The 25,118-nt window shown below is 37.3% G+C and overlaps 1 protein-coding gene across 10 annotated transcripts in view; it reads left to right on the forward strand.

Moving 5' to 3' along the window:
* JMJD1C (jumonji domain containing 1C) overlaps positions 1-25,118 on the forward strand; it is a 364,460-nt gene that overhangs the window by 248,910 nt on the left and 90,432 nt on the right. For 8 of the 10 annotated variants that reach the window (XM_077946708.1, XM_077946709.1, XM_077946710.1 and 5 more), the window contains one exon: positions 15,652-15,765. The gene's annotated coding sequence lies outside the window, so the exon portion shown is untranslated. Of the gene's footprint in view, positions 1-10,870; positions 11,429-15,651; positions 15,766-25,118 lie in introns of those variants that run through there. The other 2 variants (XM_001091903.4, XM_015147528.3) reach the window with 1 other exon arrangement.

Consider the following 25,118-nt stretch of genomic DNA (forward strand, 5'->3'; position numbering starts at 1 on the left):
GCTTCCCAGGTTCAAGCTATTCTCCCGCCTCAGCCTCCCGAGTAGCTGGGACTACAGGTGCGTGCCACCACGCCCAGCTAATATTTTTGTGTTTTTAGTAGAGACCGGGTTTCACCATGTTGGCCAGGATGGTCTCAATCTCTTGACGTTGTGATCCGTCCACCTCAGTCTCCCAAAGTGCTGGGATTACAGGCGTGAGCAACCGTGCGTGGCCTACACTAACTTTTAAAATAATCATACATATTTATTATGTGTCCCTCTTCTCTTCCAGGCAAAACATTCACCATTCCTTCAAATGACCTTACTATTTTGTAATTTTTTTTAATTGATATGGAGTGTCGCTCTGTCACCCAGGTTTGAGTGCAGTGGTATGATCTCTGCTCACTGTAATCTCTGCCTCCCAGGTTCAAGTGATTCTCCTGTCTCAGCCTCCTGAGTAGCTGAGACTACAGGTGTGTGCCACCACACTTCAGGTAATTTTTGTATTTTTAGTAGAGATGGGGTTTCACCATGTTGGCCAGGCTGGTCTTGAACTCCTGACCTCAGGTGATCACCCGCCTCAGCCTCCCAAAGTGCTGGGAAAACAGGCGTGAGCCACTGTGCCCAGCCTATTCAAGTTTTGATTCCTCCCAGTACCATTTAAAAATATATATGTGGTATGTATTAGTTTAGTGTCTTCAAATCCTTCAGGATTCTTTCACATAAATTAATTAGTTAATTTAGAGACAGGGTCTTGCTTTGTCATATAGACTGTAGTACAGTGGCACAAACACAGCTCACTGCAGTCTTAACTTCCTGGGCTCAAGTGCTCCTCCTTTGTAGCTGGGACTATAGCCACATGCCACCACGCCCAGCTAATTAAAAAAATTTTTTTTGTTGTAGAGATGGTCTCACTATGGTGCCCAGACTGGTCTCAAAGCAATCCTCCCACCTTTGCCTCCCTCCCAAAGTGCTGGGATTGTAGTGTGAGCCCCTGGACCCTGGCCTCTTTCACATGCATTTCAAGGAAGCTGGTGCTTCTATACATTCTACTTGAGTAGTTTGAGTTTTTAAACCTAAATGTAGGTAAACTTTTTCATTATTAAAATTTAAGGTTAATTCTTGTTTCAGCTTTTTAAAAATTTTTTTCTATTTCAATGGATAGAAATCCAGATTTTCCTGATCATTTTAAAATCTAGATCTTGATTGTTTTTTTCATAAGACATATATTTAAATCACTATATCATTTGTTTTGAGACAGAATTTTTGCTCTTTTGCCCAGGCTGGAGTGCAGTGGCACCGTCTCAGCTCACTGCAGCCTCCGCCTTGCGGGTTCAAGCGATTCTCCTGCCTCAGCTTCCTGAGTAGCTGGGATTACAGGTGCTCGCCACCACACCTGGAGAATTTTTTATATTTTTAGTAGAGACGAGGTTTCACCATGTTGGCCAGGCTAGTCTCAAACTCTTGACCTGAGGTGATCCACCTGTCTCAGCCTCCAAAGTGTTGGGATTACAGGCATGAGCTACCGTGCCCAGCCAGCCATTCTGTCATTTGTTAATTTGAAAATAGAGATAGCTTTCAAGCGATAATGAGTGTATAAGACCAGAAATGAATGAATAAGGTTAATAACAGTGCTGTTTTCTTTTTTTTGAGATGGAGTTTTGCTCTTATGGTCCAGGCTGGAGTGCAATGGCACAGTATCAGCTGACCGCAACCTCTGCCTCCTGAGTTAAAGCAATTCTCCTGCCTCAGCCTCCCAAGTAGCTGGGATTACAGGCATGTGTCGCCATGCCTGGCTAATTTTGTATTTTTAGTAGAGACAGGATTTCTCCGTGTTGGTCAGGCTGGTCTTGAACTCCCGACCTCGGCCTCCCAAAGGTGCTGGGCTTACACACTCGGCAACAGTACTGTTAATCAGTACACATTTTTTGTTTGTTTGTTTGCTTTTTTTTTTTTTTTTTTTTTCTGTCACCCAGGCCAGAGTGCAGTGGCATAATCTCAGCTCACTGCAACCTTTGCCTCCTGGTTTCAAGCAATTCTCCTGCCTCGGCCTCCCAGGTAGCTGGGATTACAGGTATGTGCCACCACACCTGGCTACTTTTATTATTATTATTATTCTGTCTTAATTGTTGTATTTTTAGTAGAGACAGAGTTTTACCATGTTGGTCAGGCTGGTCTCAAACTCCCAACCTCTAGTGATCTGCCTTCCTCAACTTCCCAAAGTGCTGGGATTACAGCTGTGAGCCACTGTGCCTGGCCTATTAATCAGTACTCTTTAACCCACTGCAGATATGTAATTATCATCCAGCCTGTATTTCATTGACTTACCTATTGTAGGTTGTCTTGATAAAAGTTTTAAGTCAAGTTCCTTAAATCTTAGTTTCAAATCTTATTAATCTAATAACTTTTGTTTTTATTAAAATGTAGGCTGGGTGCAGTGGCTAATTCCTGTAATCCCAGCACTTTGGGAGGCCGAGGTGGGCAGATAACCTGAGGTAGTTGGAGACCAGCGTGACCAACATGGCGAAACTCTGTCTCTACTAAAAATACAAAAGTTAGCCAGGCGTGGTGGTGCGCACCTGTAATCCTAGCTACTTGGGAGGCTGAGGCATGAGAATAGTTTGAACCCAAGAGGCGGAGGTTGCAGTGAGCCAAGATCACATGATTGTACTCCAGCATGGGAGACAGAACAAGACTCTGTCTCAAAATATTTAAAAAGCATATAAAATAAAATGAAATGCAAATTACTCTCAATGAATATATTTTGCTGTTACTTGGTCAATTTGTATTTAAAAAATTTTCATTATACTAATTATCCATTTTTGGCTCAAGATACCCCACCCAAAATATTCTAGTAAGAAACCAGAATTTGCCATCCCCAAAATATCTTTTTTTGCCATGTTTTGAGCTAGCTATTCTGAGAATCTGCAGACACAGGAGTAATTCTGAAAAGCTGCCCTTTTGTAAAAGAAATTTACCCATCTATAAAGAAAATCTGCTTTAGTAAAAAGTTATCTGTATCAGGAAAAGGGCTGCTCCAGACAGCTGTTATTCCCTGAGAGACTTCAGTCTGCATAACAAGACTATCTTTATTCATCATATATTTTCTCCGCTCACTCTATTTCGTATGACTTGCACAGACACCAACCCTTAAAAGCCCCAAGCTTCTATTCCTTCTGTAGCTTCAGATGCTGTATAAGCTTCAATCATCTGACTTCAGTGAGTCTCATATTTTGTGGGACTACTGTTATTACATATGTAATTAAAATTGGTTTCGTGGCCGGGTGCCGTGGCTCAAGCCTGTAATCCCAGCACTTTGGGAGTTTGAGGAGGGTGGATCACCTGAGGTCAGGAGGAGACCAGCCTGGCCAATATGGCGAAACCCTGTCCCTACTAAAAATACAAAGATTAGCCGGGATGTAGTGACGGTGGGCGCCTGTAATCCCCACACCTGCCTCAGCCTCCTGAGTAGCTGGGATCACAGGCATCTGAGACCATGCCAAGCTAATTTTTGTATTTTTAGTAGAGACAGGGTTTCACCATGTTGGCCAGGCTGGTCTTAAACTCCTGACCTCAAGTCATCCCCCGGCCTCGGCCTCCCAAAGTGCTGGGATTACAGGCGTGAGCCACAGTGTCCAGCCTCAACTGCCTATCTCTAATGTCTTGGCAATGTCATGATTTTTACAAAGACTGCCAGTTAATGGCTCTGAGCTTATCTCTACCACATTTTAGTATTCTAACATATAATTTAATCTATGATTTTAGTTATTTAAAGCATGAAGATGTTCATAGTGTTGTTTATAATACAAAATTGAAAGCAGTTTAAGCATTCAGCCTTAAGAGAATGAATAATAAAACTAATGCTTTAATAAACTCGTGCTTATTTATTAGTTACTTAAAATGATGGCAATGTAAGAACATGAGATTATTAAATAAAATGAGCAACTTAAAATTTGCGTGTATCCTGAATGTTGATAATTAATATGGTTGTGAGGGAAAAAGGGACTGAAAGTGCGTTTAAATAGTTAACTGGCTGGGTTCACTAAGGATAAGAATATGGGATCTTCTTCATGCATTTGTTTTACAAATTTTCTCAAATATAATTATGTTACTTGTTAAGAAAACTCTATTTTTGGAAACAAAAAGGATCCTGTACATATCATTTAATCTTTAGTTTATTTTTTTAATCTCTAGTTTATATTTTCCATAGTAAAATCACTTTTTCTTGAGAGAAATAAAAGCAATTAAATAAGCTTTCCTTTTCTTCCAAATATTAGTGTTTTATCATTTTGCCCAATGTTCTTTTTCTGAACATAGCTTTAAAAACTCTTTATGTTGAATTGATTTCCTTCTAATCCTGCTTATTTCTCCTTTGTGAAAGGTGACATATATCAGTAAAGCAAATTAAAAATGTATAGAGTTATGTCATACTTCTTTTCCTTTGTACTTTATGACTTTGCCGTTTCTTCTAGACAGGCTTCATTTTTCTCCATTAGCGTTCAGAGTTTAAAGTTTAATTCAGCAGATGGCAAAACACTTTGCTCTCTGCCACCCCTGCGAACCAGCATGAAAATAAATACAGTGCTTTCACACCATCTTACGATGTAAAAACCATTCAGCTGTGAATTAGGAAATCCAAGTTCTGGTCCTAGCACTTCTATAAACAAGATTTTTGACAAGCAAAGTCACTTAAACTCTGAGTGTCCATTTTTTTATCTGTAAAAATGAGAGTATTTCTAACATTAAAGTAATAGGACTAAAAATTTTGTATTTCCTTTTTAAAAATACCTATATTTTTAGAGACAGAGTCTTGCTATGTTGCCCAGGCTGGTCTCCTACTCCCTGAACTCAAGCCATCCTCTCAGCTCACCTTCTAAGTAGCTGGGATTCCAGGGGCATGCCACTATGTCTGCTTGTATGATTGCTGCTTGATTTGTATGATTACTGTATTAATTTCTGTTTTCTTATAAAAGGCTGAATACTCTGCTGGGGTAAGAATTTTGTGGTCTTTTCCTCACTATTGCATACCCTGGGCCAAAGTATGGTGCCTTGCACATAGAAGCCATTTTATACCTATTGATAGAATGAATGTGCTACAATGTTTGCTGGAGAAAGGAGAGTTAAAAAAGTCTTAAGGTCCATATCTACTAGAAATCCTTGTAAAACTCATAGACTATTGACTATTGAAGGTTTGAAACTGTGATACACAAGTTTGGCATTACATAGAAGATCTGCATGGAGTTATTAATGTTAAAAACTTTATTATTTTTTTTTTTTTTGAGACAGAGGCTCGCTCTGTCACCCAGACTGGAGTGCAGTGGCACAATCTCAGCTCCCTGCAACCTCTGGCTCCTGGGCTGAAGCGATCCTCCCACCTCAGCCTCCTGAGTAGTGTGTGCCACCACACCTGGCTATTTATTCTTTGTAGAGACAAGGTTTCACCATGTTGCCCAGGCTGATCTTGAACTCATGTGCTCAAGTGATCCACCTGCCTCCGCCTCCCAGAGTGCTGGGATTATAGGCGTGAACCACTGCGTATGACCTAATGTTAAAAAGTTGATCCTTTGGACATTACAGTGATGTAGGAGTCACATTTTTATGTATTTTCATAGATTTTACAATATGCCGTATTGAAAAATAATGAATTACAGTCAGCTTTCTTGTAAGTCCAGTCAAGTTGAATTCCTGTTACTACTGTTGTTCATCTTTTTTTCCTACCCATATGTCTTAAAAAATATTTATACTGCTAGATAATTGAACTTGCAAGAGTTTTTGCTTTTTAGTTTGTGAGTCTGTTTAATTTTTTAAAATCCAGTGGTTTAGGCTTCCACATGTGTAAAGATGAGAGATGTATTCTTTTCATGGCCCAAGATAAACGGAACCAAAATCCTTGTTTATTTGTTTATTTTTTTATTTTATTTATTTTTTTTTTGAGACGGAGTCTGGCTCTGTCACCCAGGCTGGAGTGCAGTGGCGCGATCTCGGCTCACTGCAAGCTCCACCTCCCGGGTTTACACCATTCTCCTGCCTCAGCCTCCCGAGTAGCTGGGACAACAGGCGCCCGCCACCTCGCCCGGCTAGTTTTTTGTATTTTTTAGTAGAGACGGGGTTTCACCGTGTTAGCCAGGATGGTCTCGATCTCCTGACCTCGTGATTCGCCCGTCTCGGCCTCCCAAAGTGCTGGGATTACAGGCTTGAGCCACCGCGCCCGGCCGAATCCTTGTTTATTTTAACTCTTAAAATTGTACATATAAGATTCTCACATTATTGGAAGGAATAGATTTTCTTTGGATAGGCAGACAGTGTTGCCTTCCTTTAGCCTCTGTTTACTTTCTGACCTCTGTTGATTTATTCAACTTGTAACCTAGAAACCAACTAAAAAGGAAGGAAGTTAGAGATGTGTATTTCTGGGCAGTAACTGGAGTAGTTTCCTCTTCCCGTAGCCTGGTTTAGCAGCCAAAAAAGGCCTTTTACTCCCCTCCCCACCTCCCAACAAAAAGAAAGAAAAATTAATGTTAACTTTTCACCTTTTTACCTCAGTCCAGTGAAGAAGGTATAAGCCTTAAGAACAACCAGTTTAAAGGACTAAAATGTGTGAAAGGTGGGATCTACTATTCCTAAGGAGTTGTAATAACAGGAGTGCATTAAGGAGACTTGATGTAAAACCTAGCAATTTATGCTTGATACCAAGTGGGTTCTCTCTGTCATTACTTCATTATTTTTGTTCGTGTTAAAAATTTACCAGTATACCAGACCAGTCACATTAATATATTTATATTAGCCAGATGTGGTGGCACATACTTGTAGTCCCAGCTGCTCAGGAGACTGAGGCAGGAGGATGCCTTGAGCCCAGGAGTTTGAGGCTGCAGTGAGCTGATAGCTTCACTGCACTCTGGCCTGGTCAACAGAGTGAGACCCAATCTCTAAATATATATATGTCAAGCCCGTTTTAAATATTTAAAAGGCATTGATTGTTACCAACTAGTTGTAACTCTGCATCCTTTGCATCAAGAATTGATTCTATAGTATTTATAGTAGTGGAGAAGCTAGTCTTATTTTAATACAACCATGATGTAGTGTGAAATATTTTTTTAAAATGAATGGCTTCTCAGTATTGTTAATTACATTAATTTTACTAAAAATTAGTACATTTTTGTTACTAAGATTGTATGACTTAGGCAGTTGTATGGTTTAGCTAAGCCTACTTCTGTGTGCTTTATGATTCTGTAAGGGATTGAAGCACTTGAGAAGCAAAAACAGCTGTTTTTAAGTCTATATCATATACAATGTAGACAAACTTGAGTTTATGCAAGACTATGAGATAAATCCTGTGAAAGTTTCTAATGTACAATAAATTGGGGAAATGTATTAAAGTACTTAAAATTTGATAGTTTATAATATTAAGCTGTATTAAACATTTGCTTTTTTTGGTTTGGTAACATATTATGAGTTCTTTTATTTACATAGATTCTTTTTATTTTTGTCTCAGTGATTGATTATGAATGAATTATTAGGATGGTTATATGTGATTTAATATCCACTTGACAACATTATTCAAAACACTTCGTTCTAAAGTTACCTTGGCTGGGAGTGGTGGCTCACGCCTGTAATCCTAGCACTTGGGGAGGCCAAGGTGGGCAGATCACCTGAGGTCAGGAGTTTGAGACCAGCCTGGTCAACATGGTGAAACCCTGTCTGTACTAAAAATACAAAATTAGCTGGGCCTAGTGGCGTGCACCTGTAATCCCAGCTACTTGGGAGGCTGAGGCAGGAGAATTGCTTGAACTCGGGAGGCAGAGGTTGCAGTGAGCTGAGATGGTACCATTGCACTACAGTCTGCGCAGAAAAGAGCGAAGCTCCATCACAGAAAAATAAAGTTACCTTTTTGTATCATGCATGTTCTACACAATATGTTCTGTAAAATAAAGCCATATTTTACTCACAGTCCTGCTATTGCCCATCTCTTCTCATTCTTTTTATAAGCGCAGGTTCATCATATACTAAATTAAAAATACCTTTTCAGTAGCTTTTCTTTTTTTTGGACACAGAGTCTCGCTCTGTCACCCAGGCCGTAGTGCAGTAGTATGATCTTGGCTCATTGCAGCCTCTGTCTTCCAGATTCAAACAATTCTCCTGCCTCAGCCTCCAGAGTATCTAAGACTACAGGCACGCCACCATGCCCTGGCTAATTTTTGTATTTTTAGTAGAAACGGGGTTTGCCATGATGGCCAGGCTGGTCTCAAACTCTTGACCTCAAGTGATCCACCCGCCACTGATCCTGGCTTCTTTTCAGTAGCTAACCTGCTAATTTCTGTGAAATGAAAGTGATACTTCTGGAATAGATATAAAGGGGTTATGTATGTGTTATTTTTAAAAAGTCAGTATGAATACAAAATTAGCCAAGTGTGGTGCATGCATGTAATCCCAGCTACGTGGCAGGCTGAGGCAGGAGAATCGCTTGAACCTGGGAGGCAGGGGTTGCAGTGAGCTGAGATCGCACCATTGCACTCCAGCCTAGGCAACAAGAGTGAAACTCTCTCTCAAAAAACATTTTTTTTTAATTAGTATGAATTTTTAGATTTACTGAAATTGAGGTTTCTCCATGGGGATAAATTTATAATGAAAGATTATTTACATCCAGGCATGGTGGCTCATGCCTGTAATCCCAGCACTTTGGGAGGCTGAGACGGGTGGATCACTTGAGGCCAGGAATCTGAAACCAGCCTGGCCAACATGGTGACACCCCTGTCTCTACTGAAAATACAGAAATTAGCCGGGCATAGTGGCGTGTACCTGTAGTCCCAGCTACTCTGGAAGCTGAGGCAGGAGAATTGCTTGAATCCCCACGGAGGCAGAGGTTGCAGTGAGCCGAGATCACGCCACTGCACTCCAGCCTGGGCAACAGTGAGACTCTGTCTCAAAACAAAACAAAACAAAAAAGACTATTTACATACATCTTAAAATAGATTAAATATTTTCTTGCACCTACACCTACAAGTGTATTTTTAAAGTTTCAGTGCATGTTACTATATATAATTCCTCTGTTTCATCATTAATTTCTACAATAAAACTGAAACCATTTCAATTAAATTGTAATACAGAAGTGTGGTTGACTAAGTATATGGCCAGCTTTCCTGCTCTAAGTCAGAAACTTGCAAATTTTCACTGGATGCTCTAAAGGTTAAAATTTAATTATACTGACAAATTAATAGACATAACCTGATGTTTTACATAGAGCCACAAATTTATATTCCATTCCATCTCTGCTCCTTGATTTGTTGAGTAGCCAGAGTCAGTCTCATATCATCACATAAGTCTCCACTGTGAAACGAGAAATTACTATAAGGCCTGGCAGGATGACTCATGCCTGAAATCCCAGCACTTTAGAAAACTGAGGTGGGTGGATCGCTTAAGTTCAGGAGTTCCAGACCTTCCTGGGCAACATGGTGAAACCCTGTCTCTACAAAAAATACAAAGAGTTAGCTAGGCATGGTCATGCCCACGTGTAGTCCCATCTACACGGCAGGCTGAGGTGGGAGGATCGCTTGAGCCCAGAAGCCAGAGATTGCAGTGAACCAAGATCGTGCCACTGTACCGTAGCCTGGGCAACAGAGCAAAATCCTGTCTCAAAAAAAAAAAAAAAAGACTAGACACAGTGGCTCACACCTGTAATCCCAGTACTTTGGGAGGCCAAGGCGGGTGGATCGCCTGAGGTCAGGAGTTTTTGAGACCAGCCTGGCCAACGTGGTGAAACCCTGTCTCTACTAAAAATACAAAAATTAACAGCATGGTAGCACACCCCTGTAAAGCCAGCTACTTGGGAGGCTGAAGGAGGACAATCGCTTGAACCCAGGAGGCGGAGATTGCAGTGAGTTGAGATCACACCACTGCGCTTCACCTGGGTAACACAGCAAGACTACATCCTCCAAAAAATAGAGAACTTACTATTAGAGCATCCTTGTCTAGTAGAAATAAAATGTGAGCTACTGGTGTGATTTTAAATTAAGTCTTTACATCAAAATTTTAACATAGGTAAATTAATTTTACAGTATTTTATTTAACCCAATATATCAAAATATTAACGTATCAAAATAAAACTATTCATGAGATACATCTTAATTCTTTTTTATGTTCAATGTGTATTTTATACATACAGCACACATCTCAATTCAGATTAACTACATTTCAGGTGCTCAGTTGCCACATATGGTTAGTAACTACCATATTGGACAACATCGGACAGCGGAACTCTAGAATTTAGATAGATGTTAAGAGACTATATTATATAACACATCTGAGAAGTACATTTTATGCTTTCAAATTGTAAGTATCTTAGAAACTATCTAGGTTAAATTGTTTTTTGTAATGAGTGAAAATGGTTGAATATTTTCAAATCTACAAAATACTACCAGTTTTTTTTTTTTAGTAAAATGCCTATGAGATTGTTGAGGTTTTTGCCTAAAAATATTTTAAATTGATTTATTTTGAAGTTTTTAATATTTTTAAGGCAAAATGGTTATACTAATAAATCGTGCCCAAAAACGTACAAAGTGTATTTGATTTTTTATTTTTGCCAACTTGAGAGATAGTCACATGTTATTTCTTTTCTGCACTTTCTCACCTTGGTAAATCTGGAAAGCAAAAACTTAGTATTTGCATTTGCCTTATGAAGGAGACAGTAAACTTGAGCTTTCAGTCTCGCCACTAGTCTGTCTTTGTCTGTTGTTAAAATTATGAGCCAGTCTCTATGGCCGCAGCCAAATGAGTAATCACCAGTAATGTGACTCGTGCTGGAAGTGACTCCATCAGCACCTGTGACGGGGGATTAGTTACAGTTTACAGAGCACCGCCTCTTCCCTTCTCTCAGTGTGCCCTAAGCCAAGTACTCGTTCTCATTTGGGTGTCTGCACTGTTGGAAGCTACTGCACTGTGTTTCCACGCAGACAGAGTACAGTGGGAAAGGCTTTCTCCAGCTGATGGATGGCTGTTCTCTTTATTTGGAGTATCTTACTGGTTATGTAAGCGACCTCGAGAGAAATTATCCTGACCCAGATCGGAGGATGCAGTAGTGCTTCAGCTGCAGGATTTCTTAGTCGTTAACACCACAGTGCTGATGACAAAGAGCGAGTTGTAATCCTCATCACTGCCGGGGCTCAGCCAGAGCAGACAGAAAATCGTCATTTGCTCGTCGGAGACTTGTTAGGTTACAGCTCCTGCTTCGTTCTGTGGTCTTGGCTTTTCTTCCTATACAATGACGCCGCTGCAAGTGAGCTCAGAAATGCTTGGTTTGAGAGCCATTTGCCTGTGATTTTGAAGACTAAAGAAGTATTTACACTAGATAAATACTCTTCCAGAACAAAATGGAAATTTCAGCAAATACTTATTGACCTTTAAAGCCTTGCTGTGGATTTCTGAGATTTAAAAATACTTTAAAATTCTCAAGAACAAAGTACGGTTTGTATTTTTCTGCTTCCTTTTTCTTTTGTCTTAATTTACATTTGGTTTTTCTTCTCAGCCTAAGAAATTAAGGTCACTGCCTTTTGTAAAAGATCTGGCCTCAATGTTTTTAGTTTTAAGAATTTTTAACTTTCATTTGTTTAAAAAGGTTTATTGTGTTTGTAGTAATTTAATAACTGTAAATGTTAATTTAAAAACTAGAGTTTAATTGTTTAAAGTATGGCAGAAGTGCTTCAAATTAGGGTTTTCAGACTAGTGTTTCAAGAGAAGTGAGGGTATTTGTTTTGTGAGGTGTTTTTTTTTTTTTTTTTTTTTGGTTATTCCCTTCCCCACCCCCAACTTGTTTTCTAACAGTATCGTGTTTTTCAATAGACCTGCTTGGGTGGGAATTTGGACTTTGTTCTTTCAAGTCACTCCAGTCTTTTTTTTTTTTTTTTGGTAGACTAAATCTTAACTTCTAAAATGTTGCTTAGGTTGTTTTCTGCTTTAGTATTTACCTTTGGTGAGATTTATATTAGTATTTTTGCAGTTAATAAGCTTTTTTTTTTTTAAACTTGGAATTGTTAACTGTTAACCAGAGATTGTTAGAAACTAAGACTGCAGACATAAGCTCCTTGAATTTCCTGTTAAATGTGAAATGGTGAGCTTTAACATCGTTTGTTTGAGCAGCTGAGTTGTGTTTAAGAGCTGTAGCTGATTTATTTTAAAAATGTTTTTCGGGGAGGGCTCATCTGTTCGCCTCTTCCTCATGTGAATGGAATGTGGTGCAGCATGGAGCCCCAAACAGGATACAGTTGTTCTAAGCATTCTTCCTATAGTTTGGTAGGCCCTACTAGAAACGCAGGCCCTCAACTATATTTATTTTGGCCATAGACTATTTTTAAAGTGTGTTTAACACTGATAAATGACCTTAAAAAACATTCTCACTCCATTAATAAAATTGAGAAAGCATTTTGTTTCAACTGAACATTTAGTGTTAGTAATTTTCATTTTGGGTTTCAAAGGCTTTTTAGGGCATTTGAGTAATAGTCTTTTGTGATTAGGGCCATATTCTACTGCGACTTTCATCAGATGTTAGCTCATTGCTTCCCTTTAGGCTGTGGAAGTTACTCATAGAATCATATATCTTTAGAGTGTTGAATTAGTTATGCATGAGTTCTAGTTTCTTTACATTCCAGTGCACCTAGACCCATGAACTATTTACTACAAATTCATCATGCCAGCTGTAGGACCATTTGTTTTTATTTAAATATGTTTATTATTATTTTTAAACTTAAAATGTTCCTTTGAAACATACTAGACTAATACACAAATTAACAAGTTACATGGTGGATTTGCCAGTTAAAAACACCGGGGTGTATTTTAATATCACTTCATATGTTGTTTGCCTTTCATTTTTCCTTAAAGTAGAGCAGTCACACATATTCACTGTTGCTCATTTAATAAATATTGAAACATTTCTTTAACAAATACTATAAAAGTATTTATCAGCACTTTTTATTTGCTATTTAAGAAGCATGATATACTTTGGACTTCCATTTGTAAATGATTATAAGTACTCATGTCCTTATAAGAGTATTCAAATTTGATCATTGTCAGCTAGTTTTCTTACATTTCTGGTAGCCAAATTTTACTTGGCTTTCAATGAGATATCTTCAAATGTGAGATTTTTTTTTTAGCTTAGAAATCTTTTTTTCTAATTAACTTAGAATAATTTAAATCATAGGTCGGCTTGTTGAAATTTACCCTTAGAACTCTGACCTACCTTGAAAAGGAGAGCTCTCTTCAGAAGAATGTTTTTCATATTATAAAATGATTAGGTCTCATAGGAAATGCAAGCCACCTGTATTATTTGCGTAAGAAAGAGGCACTCCAGAAGGAGAACTTTACTTCTTTTTCAAATCCTACTTAATTGAATTGTATCTTTAGCCACTTAGATAATACCTTTTGTGGACCTTTTTGTTAACCTTCATGGGTTGACCTGACATGGTACTGTTTGAAAAGAAATAGATCATTTGATAATGTTCAAGGATTAAAAGTCCTTTTGAGAAGATGCCAGTGTTTTCTAGTTTACTTAAAAACTAAACTGACAGCGATATAATATGAAAAAACATTTTTTACAGTAGGGATCAGCCAAATATCCCTGTTTATGTTACATATTTCATGTCAATTGGTCACATAGTGGTGGACACTTTTAAAGCCTAAATACAATGAATGCTCTTGAATTTCTTACAAACTTTTTGTCACTTGTTAAGTAAAATAATAAATAGGATTTTATGAAATTGGAAAGTGTTAAATGATAACAGTAGAAGGAAATAGCTAAATAATGTGAGGATTTTCTATTTTGAAAATGTGATTTCTCACCCAAATAAAAATAATTTTGATAAATAATACAGTGCTTAAAAGGTTAGCCCAGGATATGGGAGAGAGGGTGTTACTGTGATTAGATTTTCTAATCTTAAATATTGAAAATAAGTGAAAATGTAAGATAATTTTTTCCTGTTTTTTTAATTAAGAAAATATTATTTGTAACTTCATGATGTAGATAGTGTAGAAATAAGACTTGCTTAAATTTAATATTACATTTTTAACTTTGAAACATTGTTACAGATTGCAGTGAGTCAACCTGAAATTCCTCTTAGGAATTTCTTAAATACAGAAATTAACTCCTTAAAAGCCACTCCAAACCAAACATCTTGAAGTTTTTCCCTCGAGTGTGTTTATTGTTACTAACAAGATGTTACATTTTTTTTTTTTTTTTTTTTTTTTTTTTTTGAGACGGAGTCTCGCTCTGTCGCCCGGGCTGGAGTGCAGTGGCCGGATCTCAGCTCACTGCAAGCTCCGCCTCCCGGGTTTACGCCATTCTCCTGCCTCAGCCTCCCGAATAGCTGGGACTACAGGCGCCCGCCACCTCGCCCGGCTAGTTTTTTGTATTTTTTTTAGTAGAGACGGGGTTTCACCGTGTTAGCCAGGATGGTCTCGATCTCCTGACCTCGTGATCCGCCCGCCTCGGCCTCCCAGAGTGCTGGGATTACAGGCTTGAGCCACCGCGCCCGGCCAATGTTACATATTTTTAAAGACAATAAGAGAAAGGGGAAACACAATGATTTTGAAACGCCTGGGAATTTGTACTGTCTATGCCAAAAGCTTTGTTTTATGTGGAAATATTAACACAAATTACCCTGTAGCTAGAAAGATTTCTGCATGTGATATAGGTAACTTAGAAACTGAGTTGGTTATTAATACCGTTTTCGGAACTGTTTTCCAATTATTAAAAAAAATTTATAGTAAAGCCACTGTGTTTTTTAAATGGTGGAATTTTGTTTTCATTTTCAAGTTTTTAGAATAGCACCGTGAATATAAGACACTTGTATTTTATTTAATCTTCATCTACTTTGAAAGTTAGTGTGATAGTCATAAAGAAATTTATACATTGTATCCCTGTTTCCTTCCTCTTCCTCCCCTGGCTCTGTCCCTGTCACCCCCACCCAAGATATGAGTTAAATCCCATATATTAAAGGTATCTTCTTAAAGGAATCAAATGACCTTGGATTGACTTTTTTAAAAAATAAGTAGTGGAGATTTGGATTTGACTGCAAAGTAGGGTTTTGTGTAGCACTTCTTACCAACTCTTTCTCTACTCCCTTCCTCCATGCTGCTCTCACCAAAGCTGTGGGACTTTTATTTGTGCTTGGTGCAGGGGCGGGGGTGGGAGTGCAAGGGGTGGAGTTAAAAGACCAGATACTTCCTGATCATTTAAAATCCTGCTTAATGTAAATGAGCTAGACAAAAAGTGTACATTGAAATAATAACTACTCTCTTTAATAAGAAACAATACAGTTAAACAACAAAAAAAGGCAGGGGTAAATATGTTCTCCAACCTAGTTTACTGTTTCAAAAGCAATTTCTCTTTTTAAGCAGACATTTTTACACACATGCGTATTTTATTACATCCCTTTTTAAAAGGTGAACAGTTGGGACTTAGTATACTCAAATATGTCCATATCACATGTAGATCTAGTTTGTTCCTTTTAAATAAACACAAATACCTTATGGTGTAGATAAAAGCATTAGTTTATAATATGAAAATTAATATTAATTGTCATCCTAAGACTCTGTAGTGATGACATTGATACATTGTATTGATGTATGTTCCTTCATATTTTCAGGATACTACCCAGAAAATTATCATTAGAAATTCTTTTTTCTTGGCAGACTTTCAAACCTCTGGTTGAAAGAAGTATACCCAGTTCAGTCACTGCAGTAGAATTCCTTGTAGATAAGCAACTGGATTTTTTAACTGAAGATAGTGCCTTTCAGCCGTACCAGGTAAGAAATTTTAGATTACTTTTTAAAATTTAACGGTTAAACTTTATTGATATGCAGATATTCTTTAAACAATATTATTTAAATACCATTTCATCTAACTTCTAGTTGTGCGGAAAAACCCAGTGAATGCAGTCAGTCGATTTTGCTTATAGGATAAACGATTTATTTATTCAATAAACAATATATACTGAGCATCTAATATGAGCCAGGCAGTGTTCTGTTGCAAGGAATACAGAAGTAAGCAAAATAAAAGTATGTGACATTCTAAATAATAGTCATTATTAGAAAGTAATTGGTTAAATATTAGTATAAATTGTCTTCAACTCTAAAGGTTAAGAATTGGGTAAATTAATGTAATTAAATGAGATTAGTGTTTGTGTATACCTATCAGTTTAGCATAATAGTTCATTTTTTTTTAAAGGGGAAATTTTTTTAGATTGTCAGTAATTGAATGATTTTCTTTATAAATTTTAGTTCATTACTGCAATTTAAATACAAATACATTTAATTAGGGAAACATTTTCCAGTTGACTATTAGATTTTAATTATGTGAAGAAACTCATCAAAAGTATTAAGCTAAATATTTTTTAAGATTGTTGAAATTGTCAGTTAATTTTTTCAGGTATAAGTAAAACAGAAGGGTTTGTGTGTGTGTGTGTGTCTGTGTGTGTGTGTGTCTGTGTGTGTGTGTGTGTGTGTATATATATATATATATATTTTTTTCGAGATGGAGTCTCACAACCCAGGCTGGAGTGCAGTGGCACATTCTTAGTTCACTGCAACCTCTACCTCCTGGGTTCAAGCAATTCTCCTGCCTCAGCCTCCAGAGCAGCTGAGATGACAGGCGCACACCACCACGCCCAGATAATTTTTGTATTTTTAATAGAGACGAGGTTTCACAATGTTGGCCAGACTGGTCTCGAACTCCTGACCTCAAGTGATCTGCCTGCCTCGGCCTCCCAAAGTACTGAGATTACAGGCGTGAGCCACCACACCTGGCCTTCATTTGTTTATTTAGATTTTAGGTTGAATTAAATGTATATATTATAAGTTTCTTTTTACTCAGATGTTTTAAAATACTACAGTAATTGCATAGAAAGGATGAGTGAACCGGTTTAAATTTTTTCTAATGAAGTAAAAAGTTAATACTATTTTATTTCAGACTTGTTACTGTTTTTCAAAAATAAAATGTAGAGCTATTATTTCCATGGAGCGAACAAGAGCTTGTGTTAATGAGGGGTGATTTGTTGTGCATGGAGTTGTAATACTTAGGGAATTAGAATAGTTCTATTAGGTCTACCAAAATGAGATGATAGTTCATTTAGTGTAAACATTATTTCATGTCTTGAAGTCTATATAGATATGCTCTTGTCTTTCCATTTGATTTTTCTTATTTCTTTAAAGGACCTAGTTTTTTTTGTATTGTTAGCTTTTGTTCTTTGTTTATAATATTTGCTTCATAGCAAATCACAGTTTAATAGTGGAGGTGTTGGAGCTTTTCCCTGGGGTTTTATTTTGTTAATTGTGAATACCATTTAGTTTACTACAGACCTTATCATTTCATTTCCCCCAGTCAGTTAGAGGGAGTTAGAGTAGGTGAATCTAGGTGAAATCAAAGGAACCTTCCAAGTCTTAATGTTTTAATTCTGTGGTTGTATTATTAGCACTTTTGGAACCAAGTCTCAGCTTGGATTTGGTTTAGAGAAGTGAAATTGTTATGTAGAAATTACTTTTAAAAATAAACTCTTGCCAGGTGGCCTAAAACTCGACATGTTTTTGAAAATTATAATGATTGAAAGAATATGCTAGGGGGAGGGTGGGGGGGTACCCTAACTTTTTTAAAAACAGTTTCAGAGGCATAAGAGCTAAAGTCTTACGTGGTTTGGTGAATTGTATGATTGTCTCTGTTAGTAAGCTATTTAATCTGCTCTGCTAGTATATATACTAAGTCACCCTCTGGCCTAGAAGGATGCCGTATCTTCCAGAAGTGAAGTGATTGACTTGACATTTTAACCATTGTGTTTCTGAAAAACGTGAATTCTGAGTTCGAAGAAATCGGAAGGAATTACCATGAGAGCATTTGATTTAAGATCTAGCATACCTTAGTTTTAGAATTTCTTACGAATTTTAGACTAAGTGTTGGTTTATAGCAGAGCTTTTCTATGCATATTTTTTATAGTTAGGGTTTTTTAATAAGATCAGGTTATAAATATAAAAATATTTTCTCCCATGTGTAAATGATAGACATTTCTCTTATTTTGAATGAAAATTTACTACAAATACCTAAGATAGTTAAATTTATTTATTTAAATAAATCTTGTGAAATACAGAAATGTTCTAGAAAGAAGAAAAAAATTAGAGTTTGTGTAATTAGAGTGGCGGTATTACCAGATTGATTATTTTATAACCAGTTGTCCAAGCAGTACATTAAATTCCTTAGCTTCTTAAAATGGCAGCTGTTACTGGCATAAATTTTGTAAATAGTGCCTTGACCTATCTCAACCTTAGGGTAACCCTCTGTTAGTCAAAGGGAGTTTGGGTACACTTGAATAAGCTTTTTAATTGAGCTTATTTCTTTCTCACTTTTTAAAATTTCATGAGGCAATTTCTTTTGAATATGGATGCTAATTATCCTTTATAAACTTTTTAAGTAGGTGGGGGAAAATTCTCTTTGGAAATGGCCTTTGTGTATATTGTTTTTTAGTCTAGAGTAGTAGGTACATGTAAGTTTTTAAACTTTCCACAAATGATGCTTTGTTGTGAATCTAATTAAATGTTTTCAGTGGGAATTCCCAATCTACCACCTTTCTCCTTGATTTCTCAGCATTTTATTCTGTAGTAGTATGTTTTTCTTTAGTTTCCTTTACAAGTTGCACAGCCTTATTCTTCGTTAAATCAAAATGATAAACTGAGGTAGTGGTTAGGAAACAGATGAGTCAGGATTAATACAAGTCCTTTCACTTTTAAGTCATTGGTTTGAATCCTACTCTTTTCTCTGAATGATTTGAATGTATTGAATATCAGATAGCAAGTATTAAGTTAGTTAACCTGGTCAGCCTTTTTTTTTTTTTTTTTTTTTTTGGAGACAGGGTTTCACTCTGTCACTCAGGCTGGAGTATTGTGGTGCAATCTCAGCTCACCACAACATCCGCCTCCTGGTTTCAAGAGATTCTTCCTGCCTCAACCTCCTGAATAACTGGGATTACAGGTGTGCACCACCACCCCCGGCTAATTTTTGTATTTTCAGTAGAGACGGGGTTTTGCCATGTTGACCAGGCTGGTCTTGAACTCCTGACCTCAGGTGATCCACCCCACCTCGGCCTCCAAAAATACTGGGAATATGGTTGTGAGCCACTGCGCCCGGCACTGGTCAGCTTTTTAGGTGACATTTAGTTGGCTATTTCAGGATGCAATCATTACAGTTTTTAGTATTTTGGAAAGAAACATGACTAAAAGGAGAAATTGAACCAACATTTTCAGACAGTGTAATGGATATATATTAATTAGGCCACTGAAGCAACATACCCTGATATTGTTAAGTGTCTTTCTCCTTCCCTGTGCACACAGATAAGATTCTACTTCCTCCTTTTAGGTTTCCTGATCATGCCTGGCTACACTTAACTTTCTTTGAAGTAGAGGGGGAAGGGAAAAGGGAGAGGAAGTAGTGGGGAAATCTGCAGATTCTACTGTGTCTTTTAGCTGGCTGGGGAGAAGGAACAGAAAATAAATTATTGCTTCTTAAAGATACTTTTAATAGTTTTTTGTGAGTCCGGACATGGTGGCTCACGCCTATAATCCCAGCACTTTGAGAAGCTGAGGCGGGTGGATCACGAGGTTGGGAGTTCAAGACCACCCTGGCCAACATGGTGAAATCCCGTCTCTACTAAAAATACAAAAAAAAAAAAAAAAAAGATTAACCGGGCGTGGTGGCAGGTGCCTGTAATCCCAGCTACTTGAAAGGCTGAGGCAGGAGAATCACTTGAACCTGGGAGGCAGAGGTTGAAGTGAGCTGATATTGCACCACGGCACTCTAGCCTGGGCAACAGCGAGACTCCATCTCAAAAAAAAAAAAAAGTTTTTGTTGTTGTTACTATGATTGCTGTGGTATTTTTCCTTTACTTTGGAGCATGATTATAGAAGTTCAAAAAAACTTTCCATTAAATTTCCGTAACAGTTTTGGTCATATTCACATAAAAATTATGATAATGAAATGGAATATTTAACTTTTAGCATGATTTTGAAATCATTTTATCATGGATTTTGGCTACTGGCCATGCACACACCTACAGTTTTCAGGTTGGGGTTGCTTCATAGAGGATGTGGAAGAGACTATTTCTTTTCTTTTCTTTTTTTTTTTTTTTGAGACGGAGTCTCGCTCTGTTGCCCAGGCTGGAGTACAGTGGCCGGATCTCAGCTCACTGCAAGCCCCACCTCCCGGGTTCACGCCATTCTCCTGCCTCAGCCTCCCGAGTAGCTGGGAGTACAGGCGCCCGCCACCTCGCCCCGCTAATTTTTTTTGTATTTTAGTAGAGACGGGGTTTCACCGTGTTAGCCAGGATGGTCTCGATCTCCTGACCTCGTGATCCGCCCGTCTCGGCCTCCCAAAGTGCTGGGATTACAGGCTTGAGCCACCGCGCCCGGCCGGAAGAGACTATTTCTTACCTGAAATTTGTACATATTCATTCCAGCTAACCTGGCTTGGTCTAGCTTGTTAGTCCAGTATTTTTAGGCATCACAATCCTCTTTGCTTTTAAATGTAATAAAGAAATAAAACAAAGGTCACTAGTTAAAACCATTAGAGATTTGATGCAGAATGTGCTTGTTCAAAATTACACCCCATGTTTATCTTACAGTATATTAAAATTCATTGTAGTAATGAGATGTTTTCCCTAAAATAAGGTAGAATCCTAAATCCTAGACCTGAAGGAATGATTCCATTAGAAGCTCTGTATCCCATCTACTCGGGAGGCTAAGGCAAGAGAATCACTTGAACCCAGGAGGCGGAGGTTGCAGTGAGCTGAGATCACACCATTGCGCTACAGCCTGGGCAGTAAGAGCAAAACTCTGTCTCAAAAAAAAAAAAGAGTTCTATATCATAATGAGCTGATAAAGTTTAGAGATAAGACTATTAATACTACTGTTCTCTCATTGTAGAGTGTAGACATTGAACTACAGTACTTTACTAAATACTAGATACAGTACTGTTGTGCTGTGAAGTGCTGGTTGAAGGGAATGGGTAAAACAAACCTGAGTATTTTCTTAGTACCTAGACTAAAGATTGCTTAAAGACTTAACGAGAGAAGAGTCATACATTGTCTAGTGAATGTGTCTGGACCGTGCCAGATTGTTTATCTATTTCTGTAGTCTTTCAATGATAAAGTAGTTTTTCCAGTTTGAGTCCATTTTAACCGATAATTCTTTCATCATTGATCATATAAATTTATTTGGCTGTGGTTTTAAGGTAATTGTTGCTCAGCACATCTGTTTTACTAAAAATAGCTCGAACAGTTGCCTAGGATAAGTTAGCAGTAGTTTAGGAAGTAGAGTGTACCAGAGACATGTATTTTTTTTTCTCCTAAATTTGTGTTATTGTCCTATGGCATTTGGAATTGCTTCACAACCAGGGTGAAATAATGCAAGCAAGGTGAAATTTTAGCCATTAGTCAGCCAAGGTGAACAGTTTAATCCGTTGTTTGGTTATTACTAGGCAAATGTTATACTTCTTTGAATTAAATATTTGACATAAGTGGTCCACTGACAAAGTTTGAAATCTTGTTGATAGAGATTTGTTTATAAGCAGATTTATTTCTCAGGGTAATATGATATTGCTAATAGTTTACAGAAAAAAGTAAACAGAACTTCCTGTTACAGTTGCTTTGTATGGTGGAGAAGGGACTTGCTTTTTCAAACTTTACCTTCACTTCAGCTTATAGTACAGACACATCACTTTAGATTGTTTTAAAACTGTAACATTTCTATAGTGTGAATGGAAATTTGACCTGGTACAGCATTTATTAGTATACTTACGTAATTATTTTTGTCCTACAGTTCCTTTCAGATTTGTTATTTTCCTGGTATCATGTCACTGCTCTAGCATTACTTTTTACCAGTTTCATGGCTCCCTGCTAGTTGCTTAATGCTTTTTAAAAGTTGATAAAAGTATTGTGAGTAATGATCTTTATTTTATTTTCAAGGAGTTTTTCATCTATGATAAGAAATGACATAAAAAATGATTTCCTTGAAGTAGACTGAATTTAAGGAGCCTGAAGTAAAAAATTCAGAAATACAAAGATAGGAGAAGTCAATAGAGACTGAAGTGGTTAAAGAAGTCTCATGAAAGAGATAAAACTTAATGGGCTTCACTTGAATGGAGATGGAAGTGAAAGGATGAGGACTGAATGGAGATGGAAGTGAAAGGATGAGGTGGTGGGGTGGTTGGTGGTGGCAGTGGTAATGGTAATCCAGACATTTGCCAGGAGGAACAGCATAATGAATGATGAGGAGGCATTTTAGGGGACAGGAGAATGTCAGCCTAGCTAAAGAAGAGAGTTTATGAATAGAATTAATGCTGGATACACATGGTGTGGGGTCAGATAAAAGAGGAAAAAGATCACTAAGCATAGTTCTCAGGAGAGTAACAAAATTATCTGTGTAACAATGGCATGTTGGTTATTGTAAATATCAGAAGCAGCTAACTGATTGGGTCTTTACTAGAGCCTTTCGTTTTAGAGATTCATTATAACATAATGGTTAAGAGCATGAATTTTGACATCAGTTTAAGCAAACTTAGTTTCAAATCTTAGCTTTACCATTTGCTAGCTATTTGACATTGGGAAAGTCTCAATGCTGTGAATAAATGGTTTTCTCAACTATAAATACTGTCTACCTCAGGGTTGTTAGGAAGATTAAATGAAATAATACATTAAGGAGTTTATAATACAGAAACTGCTCAATAAGAGACATATTGTAAATTCCCTTTTCATAAATGGTATCTTAAACCCTTTTGGTGGATATTTGAAACTCCTTTTTCTTCCTACCATTCACACGCTCATTGACTATTTCTTTGCCACCATCTGCTGCTTACTTTTAACAATCTTTCTTAGTAGTCTTCCCTGGAACTCTTAGCATTTTTTTCTCCAGCTGGTGCTAAACAAACTTTTTCAACTCTCAATATAACCCATAGACAGTGTATAATAGAACATGTTTTTGTAGTAGTGTTTTTTTCTTCTCCCCCTTTTTATGAAGAATAAGTAGGTAAGATTTCATTGTGACTTCTTAAACTATTATTTTAAGAAAATGACATTAGAAAAGATGAGTGCAAAACTATATTGTGGTGTTATCCTTTACAGCACACCCTTACCTTTTTTCCAAAGGGAAAGTCATGTACTCTACTTGTGGCTGATAGTTATTTTTGTCTCAGAAAGTAGAAGTGATATTCAATAAGGTACAAAATTCTTTTTTTTTTTTGTTTGGCTCTGGGAAGACACTTTGTAGCTATAATACTAAGGTCTGGAAGTCCTCTAAGCATTAGATAAAAGAGTTAGACTAAATGACCTTTATAGCAGTGAGTACACTACGTCTGTGAACTTGTTGAAGGTGAAAAACCAGCCTTTTCTGGTCAACTGGTCAACATTAAACGAATCAAGCCCTAATTATTTTAGTCTTTAGGATAAGAGTCATTCAACTAAAGCTATGTTTATCTTAAAAGAACTTTTCAGTTAGGGTGCCAGATGCAAATCAAATGTTCTGCAGAACTGGAAAACCAGGATCATTTGGATTAATAGTACTTACTCAGCACTTGCTACTCTCTTCTTTTTTTTTTTTTTTGAGATGAAGTCTCACTCTGTCACCCAGGCTGGAGTGATCTCGGCTCACTGCAACCTCCATCTCCTTGGTTCAAGTGATTCTCCCACATCAGCCTCCTCAGTAGCTGGAACTACAGGTGCGAGCCACCACGCCCGGCTAATTTTTTGTATTTTTAGTAGAGACAGGGTTTCACCAATGTTGGCCAGGATGGTCTCAAACTCCTAACTCAAGTAATCCTCCCACCTCGGCCTCCCAATGTGTTGGGATTATAGGTGTGAGCCACTGCGCCTGGCTACTCTTTTTCTATATCTGTTTCTGGATTATATTTTGACAGGCGTCGAACACGTTCCTAGTTACTCCATGAGTTTTCATATGCATCTCCCTTTTCCGTTGTACTTTGCCTTCATTTTAACATTTGATTAAAATTTAGAGGTGCCTTGTTGACGTAAAATGAGAACAATTGTAGCATATATACTGTGCTGAAAGTATTAAAAATACATAACTGTTAACTGACTACTGGTAGATCATTGACTTGGTAGGATGAGCATCCATGGGCAGGCATAGCCTGGGGGTGGTCTAGGAGATGAGGCCAGAACAGGAAACAGCTATTTTGTAATATTTGGCTTTATTCCATTTCAAGTCAAAAGTGACAGCTTGCAGTAGTAGAACTAAGCTGAAGCCTCGATAGTAGGATGGACAAGAAAAGAGGAACCAGCAGCTAAAGCAGAGTGTGAATATACTTCCTTGTTTTTTAAAAATTATTTTTAATATAAAGTTGCTTTATCATGTTTTAATATTCAGTAATTTTGCTCTGTATTCTATTTAAATATTCCATTACCTACCTATATTATTTTATATAGCTGTGATTTCAAAAATAGTAATGAAACATGCTTATTAAGGTCCCATAAATTACCCCCGTACATATCTGTTGCTATTTTAAAAAGGAGCTCTTCATTTGTAAAAATTGGTTGCAAAACTTGATGTGTTGAAAATGTATCCTCAGAGTTCGGGAACATGTTATTTTGACTGAAATTTGGCCCAAGCATGAGCTATTCTGCAATATTCAGATTAAAAACATTTATAAGTCACGGCAGTAGTTCTTTCCCGGTCCGAAATCTGCTGTGATCATATGCTGAAAAATCTGCCAGTCTCCTTTTAAATTTTCATAGCTGCTGCTATGAATTTAAAGTATGTGAAATTATGCTTGTAGACTCTAAGCCATCACTAGTTGCCATTGAGAAAGATTTTCTGGTTTCTTTTTTCCAATCAAAATAAGATCATAGGATTGATTTATTCTTTTTCTTAATTGCATAATCTTACTGAAACATGGTCATATTTAAAATCTCAGTTTTGTTCCTCAGTATAATAGTAATATTTTATTAGGATTAGAATTTAATTAGGATTAGAATATTTTCATGTGCATTATTTTATTTCTGATGTTAGCTTTATGAAGAAAATGATTGTATTATTTTGTGTAATGCTTTCAGGATACATATTAATTTATTAATCCACTCAACTCTTTGAGAAGTCTAACTTACAAATGAGAA

Source organism: Macaca mulatta, chromosome 9 (genome assembly GCF_049350105.2).
Source record: "Macaca mulatta isolate MMU2019108-1 chromosome 9, T2T-MMU8v2.0, whole genome shotgun sequence".
In the NCBI taxonomy this organism is placed as follows: domain Eukaryota; kingdom Metazoa; phylum Chordata; class Mammalia; order Primates; family Cercopithecidae; genus Macaca; species Macaca mulatta.